Source organism: Myxocyprinus asiaticus, chromosome 10 (genome assembly GCF_019703515.2).
Source record: "Myxocyprinus asiaticus isolate MX2 ecotype Aquarium Trade chromosome 10, UBuf_Myxa_2, whole genome shotgun sequence".
In the NCBI taxonomy this organism is placed as follows: Eukaryota; Metazoa; Chordata; class Actinopteri; order Cypriniformes; family Catostomidae; genus Myxocyprinus; species Myxocyprinus asiaticus.
The window spans coordinates 12,716,578-12,732,117 of NC_059353.1; the positions used below are offsets into that span (position 1 = coordinate 12,716,578).

The following is a 15,540-nucleotide window of genomic DNA, read 5'->3' on the forward strand; positions in this document are numbered from 1 at the left end:
GTTCCCTGTTTCAACAAGAGAGTAGAAAAATGGGCCCTTACTGCACAATCATTTTTATTCTCTTTTTGCTTTATAATATCAACGGCAAGTCAATACTTCACATTAGAAAATAAAGATTTTTCAATAAATAAATGTTTCAGATACTAGTATTAGTAACCCTGTTAAGCAGTAGTGATGCGAAGCAGCTGTTGTTGTTACTCAGGTGGACAGACCTACAACTATGGATCAAACACAAGAAGTGTTCCGGTCTCTGTTAGCACTGGCCTGCACTAGAAAAAGCACAGTGATTTTTATTATGTGTCTCTGATCTCCACAGCAGTGAAAGATGGTTAAACCACCGTCCAATGGAATGGGGGAAGGAGGGATTATTCACATTACTTGGGAAGCATGATAATAATGTTGAAATACAGCTATGACAAATAAGCCTTAGCAGCCCATTAGGTTGATTTGAGAATTGTGTATAATGGTTTATGGAGCCAGAAAGAGTCTGGACTCGAATGGACATTGTGTTTCACTGTTGTCCCTGACTGCACGTAAAAACAAACAATTTACAAACAAATCACTTGATTGAAATGGTTCTTTTTAATTAATCAATCAAACTGAAAGGCCAACAGTCTGAATCATGACTGTTACTGTGTTATATGTAATTTTGGAAAGCAACGTCAAGGCAAGACTTAAATCATACTACACTGACTGTTCATATGTTCTGTTTTTCTTAGGACAGTGAGTAGTTGAACATACATACAGTATCAGCAAAAACAACAAGAAAACAATGAAAATATGTTGGGGAAAATAGTATTGCTAGTGTTAGGCCAGTTATTAGGGGGGTGGGGGATGTTCAGTGCCCAACAAAATCCTGAAGGAAATACTGGTCCTAGTTTTTCCTCACAAAACCAGGCTACAAATATTATTTCTATTGTTTGATGTAATTATTTTAAAATCTTGTTTCTGCATTGAAAATAAATTACTTGCATTAATAAATTGCATCAATACAATCAATATACAAAACTAGTAAAGTTAACACATTAATCACTTTTTCCCCATTTTTGGACAATTATTATGTATATATAATGTATGTACATTCAACTGTTGACCAAAGACCTTGACATGGCAGTGTATTGGATCAGTAGTCCTGCCAGAGTGGGCTGAATGGGCTCTTTTTGGAAGGTGTAACATTGTTGTGTAATTTAGGGATGTATACTGTAAATACCATTTTTTCAGCAAGACAGGACACTGACCTCGGATAAGCAGGCAGGTATGAATGGGTACATAATAAAGCCTAAAAGAAATGCTGAGCCCAAATGCAACTCAAACATACTTGCACAAACACAAACGTTCTGTACAGCATGTTAAAGATCTTTATACATTTCTAATACTGACTACAGTGTTGTGGGGATGGAGAACAGGTAAAGAGTTCATTATGAACAAACAATCATTCTGTACTAAAATGATATCCGCACTATAAAATTAACCACCTTAGTCTTTCTGTAATAATTGCGGTTATCCTTGAACATTCAGTAATCTCTTTCCATTATAAAGACAAATACTTGTCCTAATACATTCTGCCTTCACAATCTGAACACTACCAATCTATTCGGTCATACTGAAGACAACCAGTACATGTTGTGTCCTGTTTATTCTCAGAAAAGTGCCTGTACATCAGACTGTGCTTATAGTGGGTCTCCTGCTGCAAGCCAGAAACTGCATCCAAGTCCAAAAATATTTATGCTTTAGTCTGTTTAGGTAATAAATCTGCATGTGCCCATTGTATGTATAAACAAAACGTCCATCACCTCTTGAAAAATCTGTTTGGAGGCATTTGTATACCTTAGCACATGAGGAACGTCGAAAGAGATGGACTGTTTGTTTGTACTGGTCATCTACCAAGTTACCGACATGCACAAGATTCCATATAACTGAGAGCATTCTTACATAAGCATCTTTGAGGCAATTTCCAAAAAGCCTTGGTATGGGAGATGTTGTAGAGTTGTCGGATTACAGCTCTGCAATTTTCGGCAGTAACATCCATCCTTGGTAATGACTGGTCCATCTACAGGTGTCTTTGGATATTTGTGCTCTTTAACCATTAAATAAATGAGGTGTCTTCAGTTTGCCAACAGTATATGACAAAGCTTTGAAAATGGACATTGCCTCTTGATGTTGTTAGGGTTGGGCAACATTTAAACATTGTTTATTGTGTTTATTTGGAGTCCCACAGAAACACAACACATACTCCTAACCCTACCTTCTAAACCTAACCCTAACTCTAACTCTAACCCTACCCCTAACCTTAGCCCAATCCTAAACCTAACCCTAACCTTAGTAGCAGTAAATGCGACTTGTGAGACTTTCGTTGATCAAGGCATCCTTTTAGACAAGACCCCTGAACTGGGTATCAGATAAAGGAGACATCCATTCCAAAATGTGCAATGCTGAGGTCCTCCAGAACAAGTATTGAGAAACACAGGCCTAGAGTGCAAAGCTTTACACAAAACAATGAAAGTATTCAAGAAGCTGGTGGAGATGTGATGGACCTGGGTTGTTCCTTTTAATTTCCCTGAACCCTGACCTCTTTTTAAGGTCACAACCTTTGTGTGATGGTAGCCTCTGAGGAGGGTCACCAAAGCACCTGAAAGAGCATGAGGTGTAGCTGAGGTCAACATGGTGATTTTTTTTTTCATGTAAACTTTAAGTATGTCTGCCACAACCATGTGACTTGCAGTGCTTGAACTGAGCCAATACTTGCACTTTTTACCTAACCCAGGCAGCAACAATCTCATGTGGAGCGATCAGCACCAGAGTTTCAAAATAAAATATGGCCAACAATGTAGACTATAGCACACAGTAGCAAAGTAGAGATATGTTTGCACAGCCCTATGATTAGCGTTGATGTGTTACAATTCAAGGCAACGTGATCAGATCTCCAGATCTTCCAAACAGTGCAACGTTTAGAACACTGTGAATGGGATTCATCATAGCCATGCCCATTGTGTCTGCCAAGTAATTAATCTTTCTCTCTCAAGGTTTGGGCTCAGTAGTCTTTGGGGCTTCATGTTATTTTGTCCCAGTTGTACATTATTTGGAGAGAAAGGTGTGGAGCAATTTTGTTTCCATAGATCTATTTGTTCTTTCAAAAGAGGCAAAGAGAAAAAAGAGAAAAGGAAAAACGAGGGGATAGGAAGTCCAGCTACCTCCTCCTTTGATACCCCTCACACCTGAGCTCGGAGTCCGGCCCTGCTTTCATCCCTATGTGATGGGCATTTCTTTAACTTAAAAAGGACAATCAGACCTAAGGAATGGGGTCAGGATAAGTGAGGTTTGACTCAGGAAGACCACAATCTCTAGGGCGATGCTTTCTTTGTCATGGGACTCTTGTTCTTCACTGTTAGGGTGGGTGAGGGCTTTGTGTGGAGCCAAGCGTTCTGCCAGTCTGATCGACCATCACAAACACTTCTCCGCCAATGCAATAAATCCTGCAGAGTGGTCCGCTGATCTCCACACACATGCGACCTCTGGATCACCTAAGAAAAAGACAGAAGTTTTTAGCATGGCGCGCAATTGATTTATCTACAGAACTTACCACCTTTGTCGATTATGAAGACATGCACAGAATTCCAATGATCCAAATTATAATTCCAAATATTTTGGATCTCAAAAGAGCAAAATAATACATTTACAGTACAAAGCATCTAAGCAGGGAATGAACAACACAATATTATGAGAATTAGTAAGAATAGTACGAGATCGTATGATTATGTATGATTATGTATGACACCAACCAATCACATCTGCTGTCTTCATCTCCTTAAATCCCTCATATTTCCATTCTTCCATTTTAAACAAAACTAATTTATCAGTCACAATTATGGTAACAGTTTAAAATTTATGGTTAGGATTAGATATGTGGTTTGGGGTTCAAATTACAAAATATATCATGAAGATTTAGACAACAGGGCTTTTTATATTACAATCGTCGTTATGTTTAGGGTCTGGGTAAGGTGTTACATTTTATGGATAGGTTTAGGTATGAGGTTTGGGTTAAGGGTTCAAATTAGGAAAATTATCATGAAACGGGCATTCGGAACAAGGAAGTTTCTCTTTCTTCCGTCCAACATAATGTAGGGCTTTACTGGTTGTTTAGTTCAGTGTTACTATCAGAAATAATTAATAATTATTTCTTTAGTTATTAATTAATATTTTAATTAATTAATTGAATCTAACTCATTAAAACCACATATGGGGCTCCAGTAAATGTAGTGTGCTACGTTTAGGAGCAATTTTGGTTATTAGCAATAATTAATAATTATCAAAGATAATTATTAATTATTAAAATCAATAGAACATTGATGAGAATCAATGTTAGCTTTTTTAATCCTTTAAATCAACAATTATCAAAGATAATCGTTAATTGTTAACATCGATGAAACATTAATTAAAATTAACACTAGCTTATTGATCATTCAAATTCAACAACCATCAAAGATAATTATCAATTATCAAAAATCAATAGAATATTAATAAGGATTAACATTGACGGGGCACCACCCTGAAATCAGGGACTAATAACCAGATAGTAAAACAGTCTCAATATTAGATTGTTTTCTTAGGAAAACTGACATCCGAAGAATATCGATTTTCGGGAAAAAAAACAATGAATGACGGCTTGAATCCGAGCACTGACATCCCGTCAGCATGACACAGGCGTATGCAACCAAAACACTTCTCTTTGTAATATAAACAAAGTTTATTTATGCAGTAATATCAATTAATAATTAATACAATGCAGTCAATAAACTTCCGACTTACAACTACAAACTAAACAGTGTGATTAGATTAGAATATGATTAGATATGGAAATAAAAATAATCCTATAACACATAAGGTGTGTGTGTGACAGTGTGTGTGTGTGTATAAGGAGGGACTCTCGTGGAGAGTATGTCACGCGAGACTTCCGGCCAGGGAATATGACCACGAATGGGGGCGGAGAGAAACCAGTCAATGGCGACTGGCTTCTACCAGTTACCACGTGTATCCGCTTGTACGATAGCTTAGCGACAAAGCTGGGCTTTAGCATTTAAGCTATCTACGAGCCAAAATGTGTGCCAGAATGTTTGTGAGGGGTCGTGTGCCTGCGTGCGTGCGTGTGTGTGTGTGTGTGTGTGTGTGTGTGTGTGTGTGTGTGTGGTTAGTACGAGAGAGAGAGAAGTGACAGCCCTAAAGCCGATTTCGCAATCGTGGGAGAGAAAGCAGCTGTTAGTTCATCGCTCAGAGACGTGGTGGACGGCTCGTAAACAGTCCCGCGTACTTTGACTATTTAATGGATGAACTCAGTTTACCTGTCTCACCCGCGATGGCGAAATTGCACAACAGTCCAATTTGGTTGGACCACAACACAGCAAAACAAAATCGTGATAATTAATACCCTGAGTATTAATAATGAGCGGACATGGCGGTCCGTAAACTGTACAAGCAAAAAACCTTGAAACACAAGAATAGCACACTATAATATTCTATCTCTGCCCAGACGTAAACCTCTTACTTGAATCGCATGAGGACACAGGTAGAATGTGTTTTCCTCCGTCCTTTAACTCTGACCCGGTTCCTTGAGGCTCGGGTGATGACGGGAGGCCGTTTCCTCATTCTGTCGGCGGGCGGTACGGCTGTTGATTCTCGGCGGGCTGGGCAGAGAACTCAGAAATGTCGACTTGATTGAAGATGGAAGAGAAATCTTTAATCTCTTCACTTCTGTAGGCAAACGGATGAAGATGCAGATTGCTCGGCGGTCTCCTTCGGATCCGTTAGTGTTCAGTTGAACACAGAGTAATCTCAACTCATCCAGCGAGATGGAGATTGTATAGCCACAGTTTCAAGTTGGATGTTACTTCCTTGTGCCATGAGGTTGCACCTGAGAGCAGCGAAGAGCTGCGTCCACACGCTGTAAACAAAGTTGCTGGAAGCAAATCCCAAAAGCATTTCAGAGGTATTTCAACTCCTGATGATGTCATGGTTTGAGGTGCGGTCTGTCGTGTGCCTCATCCAATAGGAGTTGAGAGTTCGATCCTTTAGTGAGCAAGGTTTCATGGGATTTGTAGTCTGTTTTGGACTCCCTTTGTTTGATTTTGGCGCGATTTTTATCAGTAAGATTTACGACTTGGAATATGGGGGCTTGAGTTAGGTTTTTACGACTGTGTTAGGCCTGCCTTTGTTTTCTATCTGAATACATGAGGCCCAACAACAACAGGGCTTTTTTCATTACTATCATGTTTAGGGTCTGGGTAAGGTGTTACTCTTCATTGTTAGGTTTACCTTTGCCTCGACACATTTAGTTTAACAAGGATATAACATATGGGTCTACAAGGACACGGGGGAAGCTTATGTGATTGGTTGGTGTATAAGTTATACGTTTTTATATGAACAAAGTTGTACGATTTCTTACAAATTCCCCATCTCTTAATATTTTTAAGAATTCTGGTATGGGCAAGGATAAAGATGCTCAAAGCTCCAACAAGAACAAAAACACCACAAAAAACACCATAAAAGAACCATACAAACCTTTACTTGTGTGTGCTATATTCAGAGTCATCTGAAGCCATACAATAAATTTGTATTGTATGGCTGAAATGCAAGTCTTAATTCCCTGAAAATCATATGGACCAGGTTTATATTTTTTGGTCAACTAATACTTTAATACATGGTAGTGAACCTGATTTTTTTTTTTTTTTTTTTTTTTGCACAGTTACAGGGTACCTAATACAATTTTTAAGACAGACCTACTATGAGCTCTGAGGTTGTTAGTCGATGGTATATGCTTCTGTTTAAACCATCAGTCTGCATATTATCACCTTAATTTGTGTTTAACACAGAATTCCTGGTAAAGAACTACACTACCCATTATCCATCAGAGAAAGATCCACTAATCAGAGAATCACGGCGAACAGAGCACGCCAAAAGAGCCCTGTAGCATTCGCCCACTCCCATGACAGACTGCGAATGACACAATCAAGTATATCTAAATATTTTGCAAATCAACTTAAAATACATAGTTTCTATACTTATATTTAAAAAATTTATTTGTATAGTTTTATATAACTCCATTTTAAATTTGATAATGTCATTCGCAATGCTGCACTGGATTTTAGTTCATTCCATCATGAAAGACGTACACAGTCTTATATCTTTGTCTTTTTTTCAGATTTTCAAATACTTTAGATCAAAGTTTGTAATGTTACGATTCACCTGGGAGCTAGTTGGTTTGGTTCATGGCTTACAACTCTTTTATGAAGGATTTTATTAAATCCATATAAGATAATGAATGGGGAACAATACTTCAGAAACCAAGACAGCTGAAAAAGGGGACGAGCACTGTTGTGCTCTAAAGAACTGGACACAAATAGCTGTGGTAAGTAAGGTCTATTATTGTAGAAACCACCTCCTAACAGCTGCTGGTTGACATAACTGCATATGCATGAAAGACTCAACCAGCAACACTACCACATGCACAAACACAAAACCCACCCATAGGCGTCTCTCATCCATCAAACAAAAGTGATCAATACACAGATAAATCAATGCATCCCAATCATCGGCAGCTGGTAAATGCCACAAATGGAAGAGGACCTCCTGATGTGCCCCTGATCCATCCATGAAGGTTAAAGGGAAGTCACATGGCTTCAGCTTGTTTAAAGAGAAAACACCCTGTCCATTTGTTCTCTCATTCTAACAGGACTCCCAAATGAGCCTCAAGTCTGTAAAAGCAGAATTTAAGCCCTAAATGGCCATTTAGATTGTGTTTTGATATTATTACTGGTGAAGTTAATAATATGATCCTTACAGTATTTACAAAGAGCATTTTGTACATACTGTAGATATGCTGCTTAGAAAAGTAAAAATGTGGGCTGTTAAACGAAAAGTTGTTACGTCCAACCCTAGGAGTCATGCATGGACTGAAGAGCTGCTGAAAACCCCTATGAGGTTTAACCTATCACTCCACAGGGATTGCCCCTATTGTAAGTGTATGAAAATGTCTGCTACAAAACAAATAACTATAGAAACTAAATTTTTACATTTTCTGAAGAAAATGTGAGTGGTGCTTTCCCATACAACACACGCCACCAAGATGCAAGAGTGCTGTGGGTGGTTGTTAATGCATTGCTATGTGGTTGCTAGGGTGTTGTGGGTAGTTGCTATAGCATTGCCAGGTTTTACTTGCTGGTCCCATAAAAAAAGTCCACCCCCAAGTCTCTATTAGCCCTTTTCCACCGACATGGTTCGGGGGCGGGTTCCTGGGCCGGTGTGAATTCTTGAACTCTCCTGCGAGTTTCCACTGCAGAAAAGGCAGTTCCGGGGCCAAAAATCTGGTTCAACACCGGCCCCAAAAGACTGCTGGTCTCCACGCAGGAACCGATTATGTCAGGGGGTGGAAGACAGGATAATGTTTCATCACCAAATTTTTCCCAAACAACAACAGTAGCTACCGTCTGCAGCAAAGAGTACTTCTTCACTCTTTAAAAACAATAAAAAACCCACAAAATGATCAGACATCAAAAGCGTTCAGGTAACGCAGATGAAACGAGCACTCTACTTGCGAATGTGGTCTTTACGGAGATCCGAGATTAACTATAGTGATCACGCAGGGGGAAAAAAGCATCTACAAAAAGATCCAGCACGAAATGATGCACATTGGCTTCAATCAGACAACTGGCCAAATCATAAACAAATTGAAAAACACTTAAGGGAGTGCAGAGACTGTAAGAAGGACCTAAACAAAAGTGACAGTGGATGGAGCAACAATGTTTTGGACTCAGACACGACCAGCCTGCTATCTAACCAGGACATTAAATTCAGGCAGTCACGCTCGAGATAAACACAGAATTGCCGGTGTCCTCTGCTGCTAATCTCAGTAAGTTATTATATTTGCCAACTTTGTTAGCTTTTCCTACACTGTTGTCCTCTTATTTTGTGCATTGTTTTGTTCAGTAATGGGATTTTTGACCAGCTACTCATTAACTTCGGAAGATCGCGGCTGTTATGTAAACTTAGGGATTCTCAATCAAGACGTAAACATAATATTATATGCAAAACTCCAAATATAACTATCTGCTACACAAATGTTAATAATGATTCCACTGTTACAGTTTACAGAAGTTAAGCCATAGTTCATACAAAATAATGTAATTACATTACCTGTCATCTTTAGAGTAGATGTCGTCTCTGACAGTCTTGTTAAGCAATGTAGTAACATTGGATTGCATTACTCCATATATTTAAATATGTCCTCAAAAACAAGAGTAAAAGCTGTACACAAACACTGTTGTGATGTGCCATGTTTGTTTATGGGCAGGTAGAGTAGTCGTGTAACCCATTACGTCACTGTTCGGTTCTGAAGTAGGTGGAAAAGCGCAGCCGGCTTACAAAAGGCTCCAGATTGCCCCGATCGTGAACCAGCGGGGCACAGGCTTGGCACACGAACCATCGCAATTTCAGTGGAAAAGGGCTATATGATGTTCTGGTTCCTAGATATATGGCTCAGGTCGCTCCTTCAACGTAAGTCAAAGGATTTTTTTGTACCCCTTTTTATTGTCCACCAAGTTTGGTTGCTTAGAAAAGTAATAGCACACCTTCCCTTAACAATCTGCATTATTCATATCATTCATGGCTGTATGTGGAACGATGTGATACAAGTTTTATGCCAAAGTGTAATCCCAAACAATGGAGTATGAGCAATAGTTGTAGTGATCCTTGCCTTAGCAAACATTACTAATGAGCTCATCGCTGTTTGAATAAGATAGGAGAGAAAGTAGAAGTGAAGGAATAGGAAAAATGGCAGTATCTAATATGTTTAATGTGCCAATTTCATGACACTTCACCAAACACCTCAGGTCATAACTATGGGACTCTATTGTTTGCAAAGGCTTAAGGAACTCTACAGTAGTATATCATACTAGAACTGATCTAGCTTTGAGGATTAAACCTGATTAAAGCTGCTAATCTTCCTGCTCGCTGCATGAGGAGAACGTTTAAGGAGCTACAGGGGCTGATCATGCAGTAGAAACTGTTCTTGAACCATATCGGATGACGTAATGGGGACCCCCGACCTATTTTACCACTACTGAGCAGAACTAAGAGGAAATTCATCCATAAACATGAGAGTGAGAGTGCAGTGGTGATGCTACAGTAGAAAAGAAGCGTATTCTAGGAATCCAGGCCATCTAGAGAGAGAACCAGGGAACAGAGAGAAAAGCGCACACACACACACATACAGTTCTTGAAAGCCTGATACATAATTTAAACTCGGCTCTCAGTTCTGATATCACAACCTTTGCATTGCAGAACACTAAGATTGCACAGAGTGTACCCAACTAAACGATCAAACACACAAACCACGTTTGTTTTTCTATCATGCTATGTACCTTCCAATGACTTCTATCATTTTTCTACTGAGCCAATGATATTTTCTATCTCCTAACCCTAAAACAAACCTTTTTTTGCACTTTTACATTTTCATTAAGACATTATTTTTTAGACAGTATGTTTATAATGCCAGACAGTTGAATGGTCCCCACATGGTAACAGATTTCATGTTTTACTATTATTTAAATAGTACTATAGACTTTTACATATATAAATCTAATTATAATGACTACAGACTAACCCTAACAGAAAACGTTCTGAATTTAAAACCAATAAAATACTTTATTTATGAAGCAGTTTTCCAACTGAGGATGTCCCAGGATGTTTTTGTCAGATTTACTAATTGCTAAATGTAACTATAGGTAAGTACACTCACACCCAGTCTCTCACCCAATCACGCACACTCATTCACACCTGTAATGCTACCCGGGCAGTACACAAAGTGATACACAAAGGATGTGGATCACATGTAGCTATTCATTTTCAAGCAAAAAGACCATTATGTTTAACCTTGCATTATTAATGGGCATTATCAAAGGGCACACATGCACGCTTAGAGAAGTGGATACAGACAGGCAGGCTACATGACCACTTAGAATCTAAAATTAACCCAGAATATCCAGTTTTCTGAAAATGAGTTGACAGAATATTTAGCAATTGTTTTAAAAAAATTTTTTGCAATGTATTTGCAATTGAGTGCAGTGTGTTCTCTGAAGATGCTCTAATGAGGAGATCCCTTTGAGGGCTAGCATTCAAAGCCATCTAATGCACCTGGACAAGCACTACGAGTCAGCTACATCTCGCATCTCAAAGCACAACAGGGCTCTACAATAGAAATTTTACATTTTAAAAGTAAACATGTAGAAGGAAAGATATAGTAATAGTAGAATAGTAGTTAGTATAGTACACTCACATGAGATGAAGACTCTTGTCATATCCATCTTAGAGAAAAAGATGCTTTATTTATTCTACATATGGTGCTGGCAGCACATTCACGAGCGCCGCCATGTTCAGATCATATTATCAGCCTAATTTTACTAACTTTATCTCGATAATCCTTTGAAACTGGATGCTTTTGCTTGTGGATAAATGAATCATGGCTGACTATGGACAGCGCATTTTTACAAAGACATCAGTAAATGTTTTGTCTGTTTTAGGGCTCTCACGATTATGATGATTAATTGTCTGTTTTAGGACTTTTACGATCATGACGATTAATTGTCATACAAATTATCATACTTTTGTCATAGGTGTGGTTTATTAACCTTAAGAAGTCATTTATTTCTAACTTTTACATGATTTCCTTTTCATTAAAAATAATAATATTTAAAATCTCAAACAATTTAAAATACTTAAAATATCTGTCTCTCTTTTTGGCCCTACTCTAGTCTTGGTCCATTTTGCATTTACACGTTGTTGTTGGAACCCAGGCAACCCAAATAGCGATTATATTATATTATATTATATTATATTATATTATATTATATTATATTATATTCAGGATTGGGGAGTAATGGAATACATGCAATGGGATTATGTATTTAAAATACAAAATATAAGTAACTGTATTCCACTGTAAATGTATTCAGTTACAATTTAAATAATTGGTATTTAGAATACAGTTACATTCAAAAAGTATCTTGATTACTGAAGAGATTACTGTGCATTTTATTGTCATTTTTTTTATTTAATATTTAGTCCTTTCAGATGGAAAAAATGTATACACATAAATGATGCGATCCAAAGTGCATTTGAACAGCGGTGAAACATTTTCTTATGAAGTGTTACATTCATACCAGCAGACAGAGAAGTAAGTTTGAAGTAAGTTTGGAGCAGAAGAAATAGAAATAAATCTTGTGTAAATTGTCAGCTTTACGCTAAGCTAAAATGCTATTTCTAGCCACTTTACATGCACATGCTACCAAGCACGATCATATTTGTTTATCAAGAAAATTCGCGTTGGATCATAATTTCTTTTTTTCTAGTAAGTCCTTTGATATTAGGGCAAAAATCATATTCTTGATAATAATTTTTGTATTATTTTCCTGTAAAAATATCTAAAAATCATTAAAACAAGATCAATTTGATTTATCTTGTTTTAGAAACAACACTGCAAAAGATATTTAGGTTTTTCAGATAATGTATTTTTAACATGTGTATTTTGTCTTACTGTACTGGCAGAGTTTTTATAGTCAAAACAAGTGAAAAAATCTACCAGTGCTGAAGAAGTAATCCAAAGTATTTAGAATACGTTACTGACCTTGAGTAATCTACCGAAATATGTTACAAATTACATTTTACAGCATGTATTCTGTAATCTGTAGTGGAATACATTTCAAAATTAACCCTCCCAACCCTGATTATATTATATTATATTATATCTATGCAATAGTAAAATATTTGTCCAAAATTCTTAACTTTAACACGTTATTTTAAGGCTCTCCGATTAAACTCATGAGCCCTTATTTCAGATGAAGAAAGACCTTTGAGATTCTCTGTTTTTTCATTCTATCATCTCCTTAGAAACAGAGTAAGCTGGCATAACACAGGGCTCCTCTGTGTCACTGGGTGTCATTAACACTGCGTGTATGAACCCACAATGACAAATAATATTTTCCATTACACGATCATTAAGTTAAAGTGAAACCAGAGCGTTTTGCGTTCATGGAAATCCTCTCCTATATTTTCGTGGGAGTTTGGCGCAAACCTTCAAAGACAGGGCGTGCATCCCATCGCTTCGAGCCTGGTTCAGAAGCGGTTATTCTTCACACGCTCTTCAGAGTGCAGAGACTGTCAGAGTTTAACTGAATGAGATGCTCAAACAGCCGTTCATTCCCTCATTTGTATGGTAAAATGTGATTGGAATTCAAAGTGCACAATAATTGCGGTTATCACAAATAACCGGGGTTAGATAAAATAACCGCGACAGGCCTACTTCTAAGACTATTACACATCATTTTCACAATTCTAAATCTATGTTAGTCAGCTATAGACAACTTTACCTTGGTCAGGTGTAGATTCCAGGGGGGATGGATGGGGTACAATATGATATACATATATTTATATCATGATCAATGGAAACATGTAAATGCTTCACACTGCAACCCCCCCAATGTTCAAGCCAAATCTACGCCCTTGCCTTACTGACATACTGGTACTTAAATAATGAGAATTTACAACATTTTTGCAAAGCATAAAAACACATGTACATATTCGACAAATGTTATCTGAACAGGTGTAGTGACATCACAGCACTGGCCACTAGTGCAAGTGACAGTTGCATCAACTGCCCCCGAACTCTCTTACACTTGCCCCAGGCCAGCAGGCCATTCTTGCTGTTGAGCCCTACACAGTGAAACAGTAAGTTCTGCAGACAATTTAAAACCCTAAAACAGCATACTAACAGTGTTCACCCAAACGGAAGTGATGGCTAAACCAAAGGCTGTAATTTTAAAAGTATGTAAATAAGGCCAGCTGGTCAGTAGGCCCACAAGTGGGGAGGGGAAGACACATGGAAATATCCCATCCCTGGGGAGAGGGTGGCTCGTGGCCTGACATTTAGCCTGGCTCACCCCATCGTGGAGATATAGGGCTGATACTCAGTACGGGTTGTGCCTGAATGTCACCTCAGTGAAAGGTCAGTGGGGACATGTCAAACTCATCGTGGCCTTATCATCATGGGGCTTCTACAGAGAACACTGGACTGTATTAACCCCCACACCTACTAAAGCAATCTGGATACAAGGGCAAAGGGCAAGGGATTAATTATTAATATGAGATATCAAGTCACATTTTCACTCTGCAGGGGTATTCAACCTTTATTTATATTACAGAATATTTCTCTCTCACTTTTCTGTGTTGTATAGAGCATTTTATACTGTACTAATAATCACAGCAGAAATGACAATTAACAAAATGGCTTTTCATGTGCTTTTTTTTTTACATTTCATAATAGGGCTGGGCGATATAACGATATATATCGTAGCGACAATATAAAGTGTTAATCTATAGAGATTTTGCTATATCGTGTATATTACGAAATGTAAATATCCATGTACACAGCATGGGCTAATATATCAGTGGGCAGGGCTTCACGTGAGATTGAGAGAATTGAAAAACATGGACAGGGTTTTTCTGGTATTGAAATTTTTTTGCAGCCGCCCAAACAAATTTAATGACCTTCATTGCACGTTTGGCACTTTAAACGCGCTAAATATTCTTCTCATCTGACACGTGAATGTTTCACGTGACTGTGGTCCACGCTGTCTCTGGAGCTCCGAAGTGCACGTGAGTACAGCAGGCTTTCCAATATTTGTGCTCCACAGACAGCAGAGCTCTGAGCAGCATCATTCGCACTACTCAATCATTTTTGACCCAGGAAAACCCCAAATGGAGAAAGAAATCTCCACAGAATGGAACGACTCCCAAACAGGTCAAGAAAATGAAGAGGAGCTTGTCATTAAAACAGGTGCGACATGGTGTACAGAGCATAAAAATGTAATCTGCAAACTGGTTTGCATGACAGTAATCACTCGAATACAAGCAGTCTGTTCCCTATCTGTCACTCACTCGAAGTTGTGTCGACGTAGTGACACTAGGTGTCACTCTTGGGAGCCCGAGATACCTCTGGTCTTTGATAAAAGGCCAATGAAAATTGGCGAATGGTATTTGCATGCCACTCCCCTGGACATACGGGTATAAAAGGAGCTGGTATGCAACCACTCATTCAGATTTTCTCTTCGGAGCCGAATGGTCACGCACACTGAGCTGAATACTACTGTTCATTCACCTCTGCTGAATCTGACGGCACATTTCAGCAGCTTCTCCCCCCTCTGCACTGGTGCACTGCAGAGAATGCCCCTGGCCGCTTTGGCAGAAATAAAAGAGTATATTTCTCTAAAAGAGTATATTTCTCTAAAAGAGCGGCACACACGGAACGTCTTTTTAAAGATGTGTCTTTCTAAAGATGCTTTTCTGATTGTGTGTTATTCCTGGTTGCGCTCGTTATCTCTCGCCTTCTGACGGTCACGATCACTGTCTTTCGTGTCTGGGCACTGCTCACGTGGAGACAGTGTTCATGGATGGCCATGTTCTCATTGCGAAGATATGTCCATGGCAATGTTGCGGTCG

The 15,540-nt window shown here is 38.5% G+C and overlaps 1 protein-coding gene across 2 annotated transcripts in view; it reads right to left on the reverse strand.

Annotated features, from left to right (window-relative positions):
- Positions 1-3,384: 3,384 nt before the first annotated feature.
- Positions 3,385-15,540, reverse strand: part of LOC127447516 (unconventional myosin-XVI-like) — a 296,555-nt gene continuing 284,399 nt past the window's right edge. For both annotated transcript variants that reach the window (XM_051709448.1, XM_051709447.1), the window contains exon 36: positions 3,385-3,521. The gene's annotated coding sequence lies outside the window, so the exon portion shown is untranslated. The remainder of the gene's footprint in view (positions 3,522-15,540) is intronic.